This window comes from Mus caroli, chromosome 1 (assembly GCF_900094665.2).
Source record: "Mus caroli chromosome 1, CAROLI_EIJ_v1.1, whole genome shotgun sequence".
NCBI classification, from domain to species: Eukaryota; Metazoa; Chordata; class Mammalia; order Rodentia; family Muridae; genus Mus; species Mus caroli.
The window spans coordinates 176,886,770-176,891,151 of NC_034570.1; positions in this window are offsets into that span (position 1 = coordinate 176,886,770).

Consider the following 4,382-nt stretch of genomic DNA (forward strand, 5'->3'; position numbering starts at 1 on the left):
GACTAGTAAAAGCCACCTTCTTTAGCATTAGCAGTGACGGTCCAAAAACAGAACGAGCAAATGAGTCCCACCACAGTTCCCTAAACTGGAGGTGGCTGGGGCTAGTCTCAGACTCGTGATCTTCCTGCCTTGACTTTCCAAGTGCTGAGATTCTAGGCGTGTGTATCCACATGCATCCCAAGACATTCCCTTTGAGTTTTAGCGGAGAGACTCTCCAGAATTTCTTCCAGTTCTGGTAACACCAACACTATCTCCAGATTTACTCAGTAAAATTAGATGACAAACGTCAAGTAGACACTGGGGACAAGACCTAGAAGAAGTGAGAAAAGTTGAATTGTTGCCCAGGATTCTGTCTCAGAGTGAACGATGTTTTTGGACTATTTCACAGTTTTGGAGATCTGATACACTATATCCTTTTGTAATGTTTTTAATTGTGTGTAAGTCCCAGTGGTAACACATTGGCAAATGCACATGATTATGAGTGCCCATGGAGGTCAGAGGTGTGGGATTCCCTGGTGCTAGACTTAGAGGTCACTGTGGGCTGCCCAGTGAGGGGCCCTTTGCAAGAGAAGTGTGAGCTCTTAACCACTGGGTCCTCTCCCAGCCCCATCATCCACTCCTAAAAGTTATTATAGACCTGCAGTCAGACTTAGATTTCTAGAAGACTACTGCAAATTGGGAGCAAGTAATGGTTATCTGGTCATTTACTTTAAAATGCACTCTTGTTTAAGCTTTTCCTTCCCTGGGAGTACTAAACAGAAATGTGTGGCTAATGCTCAAAGCAGTTCCACTGTCAGCCTTCCAGGACGCTACCTCTGCTTATCCTCTCTGATCAGTCATCCCAGAGGGGTGCTCCAGCCTCCGAAGTCCGCATTCAGGAAATATCTGCTTACTTACCAGAATGCTGTAAACATTTAAATTTAGGATGCTAATCCATCTGTCAGTCCAGGCCTAGAAGGGCAGGCAGGTCATCAGTAACAGGAAGATGACTGTTTCTTGACCACTGAACAGTGAGGAAGAAGTCCACCCCAAGTAATCCTGATGTGTCAAGTCAGTGCAATAAGATGACCTGCACAGAAGCAAGGGGTAGACTGGATAGTCTTTCATCCACAACACAACCAATCAGCAAGGTTTGCGTTGTTAGCTAGTAATGTAAAATAAATTACTTCCTATATTTGCAGACCCCTATCCACTTTTGTAGCAACAAGTTATTAAAAAGAAATGGAGTAATGAAATAATTGGTAAAACACTGTCTCCTGGCCCTGCCTCTTCTTTAATAACTGCTGGAAGACGTTTTGCTGTAAGTGGCAAGCATCCATTTCAGAGTGAATGCTAATCAGGGCAATCAGCTTCCTTTCAGCTCCAGGAAAGCTAAGACTTACTCTGAACCTATGCTTGGTCACCCAGCACTGTTGGCTCTGAGGTGCTCTCTCAGTTTGCTCCAAAACTTTCTTGTATTTACCAAGTCTTCCTACACTTGTTTTGTAAAGAAGTATTAAAACCAAAGAAAATCACTGAAATATGTTTTCTCATTTTTAGAAAGATTTTATCTTTGTGTGTGTGTGTGATAGAGAGAGAGAGCAAGAGAGAGAGAGAGAGAGAGAGAGAGAGAGAGAGAGAGAGAGAGAGAGAGAGAGAGAAAGAAAGAGAGAGGGAGAGAGAGAGATCATGTGTGCAGAAATGCATAATTTGCACCAAAGGTGTAAATTAACCAGACCTCTGGCTTAGGATTCCCTGCAAGAGCAATACTGCTCATACCTTCTCAGCCCTTTCTTTGAATAAAGTAATTCAGTTCCCTAAGCCATCTTCAGGACTTTTCCACTTTTTTCAAATAAAAGAATTTAGACCAACTTTCATGGTTCTTAACTAAACAGAAACGCTGCTAATGTAATAAATTCCAGCCGTAAGAGGTGCCTGGTGCTTATTCCATGCTACTACACAGACAAAGTCCTTGTCACTACATAGACACAGTCCTTGTCACTACATAGACACAGTCCATGTCACTATATAGACAAGGTTCATGTCACTATACAGACACAGTTCATGCCACTACATAGACACAGTCCATGTCACTATATAGACACAGTCCATGTCACTATATAGACAGTCTATGTCATTATATATAAAACGCACTGGTCAAATGGGGTGTGGAGGGATGTAGGTACTATAAGTGTTTGAAAACAGCTTATGATTTTAAAAATATCTATGAGACTTCACATTTACCTCAATCACTGTATTTTTCTAGCTAGTAGTTTCACAGAAAGTTACCCCCAAAGGAAGAGTCACAAAGTTACATGAGTGGTGACTCCTCTCTAAATTTCAGGATTGCTGGTGCTGACAGACAGAAGTGACATCCCTACTGGCCTTCCCAAGGTCTGGCAGTAGATGTGCTGATCTCATCCTATGGAGACAGAATGTTCTGCAGATCTCTTGGCACAAGACAAGGAAGAATGAGGTAGGAAGTCAGGACTCTTAGCAATGTATTCTTCAAGAAATGTTCTACAAAGTCAGAATGAGTCTAATTAAAACCTGATGTGAACTTTAATTGTGTACTGTTGTCAGATAAGAATATTCTAGATTCAAGGTGCTTGAAGTAGCTGTGAAATATAAGGACTCAAATACATAGCTAATCAGTCACTTCTTGAGCTAAATGACACACAAATTCACACAATGCTCCCACGAAGCCTCCACATTTCATCTCTGTCTTCCCTTAACAGTCCAACACTAAGGCTTCAGCCAAGCACCTTGCTTCCATGTCCAGCTCAGATGGCTCAGAGCAGTTCTTTGTAATGGACTCTGAGTTATCAAGGACACAGTTGGTATCCGGACATCCTACTATAATTCCTTATCTTGCTTTGAAGCAGAGGAAGCGCTGACATCAGCCTTGGACCAGCACCAAGACAGGGCATGTTCAGAGTATTAAAAAGGCTCAGATCAGCATCTCCATCTCCACTGGGCTTTGCCTTATTGAACCTAGAATTTGAAAGATAGAAAATAGGTTTGAACCCAGTTTTCAACTCAGATGGCAGTGGGTGCTTAGACTGTCACAGAAAGGCTTCTCAGCATGGGTGAGTGGACTCAAGGATTAGGATAAGCACTGTCTGTCATGGCAACCAGAGGGAGACTTGAGGAGCCCAAAGGTATAAACACAGAAGAGGTGAAGAACCTGTGGGTACAACCATATGAAAGACACTCATCTAGAGTAGAGCACCAACCAGTTCTAAAGCACCCGGTTAGAACCAGCAAGTGAGACCCCAGGCTTCCTGTGACAAAGGCCCGAAGACCAGTCACAGAAATCTAACATGGAAAACCAAGAGATTCTGCAACTTCCAAGACTTGGGGGAATCAGCAGCGGCAATGCCATTGCTAGGAAGGATTCTGACCAGTGTGGAGGATGAGGGTAAGCACTGTGTTAGGGATTCCCCTACGTCCTCAGATCTTTTACACTGGGCAACTTTACCTTCTCTGTGGTAAGGGCCACATGCAATAAAATCAAATGTCCAATGGTACACAGTTGTTAGATGCATATATAGTGCTTCTCCTAAAGTTCCTTCCCAGGGTAAAGGCAGTGTCTGAACTCTGCTGTGTATTTTAGGGAGGATTTTGATTCATAAGTGTTCTTAGATGTGCATTTGAATTTAAACATTACATTAGTTATTTTTTGCTAAGACAAACTATCTGGCAATGGCAATGTAAGGAAGGGAGGGAGGGAGGGGTAAGGGAGGGAGGGAAGGAGGGGAGATGGGGAGGAGGGAGAAAGGGAGGAAGGAAAGGTAGAAGGGCTTACTTTGACTTATACCTCCAGGCAGCATGGTGACAAGAGCAGGAGGGCTGGTCTTACCGTGGTCACAGTAAGAGGAGACAGGATGAGTGCTGGTTCCTCCTGGGCGTTCAGTCTAGGCCTTGAATGGTAGGGCTTGCTTCAGGTCACTCTCCCCACCTCAATTAACCTAGTTTAGATGGTATCTTGAGGGTGTGCCCACATAGTTGCTTCCACTGTGACTCTGGTTGGCCAGATTAATCATCACAAACATCTTCAAGAAACAGAATTTGGGGGTGGAGTGATGGCTCAGTGGTTAAGATCACTGATTGCTTTTACAACAGACCTAAGTTCAATTCCTAGTGCCCACATGGTGGCTCCCAGCCAGCTGTAACTTCAGTTTCAGGATCCAATGCCCTCTTCTGGCTCCTGTGGGCACAGGCTAAATATTCATACACATAAAAAAAATAACATGAGAACGGGCGTGGTGGCTCATGCCTTTAATCCCAGCACCCGGGAGGCAGAGGCAGGTGGATTTCTGAGTTCTAGGCCAGCCTGGTCTACAAAGTGAGCTCCAGGACAGCCAAGGCTATACAGAGAAACCCTGTCTCGAAAAACCAAA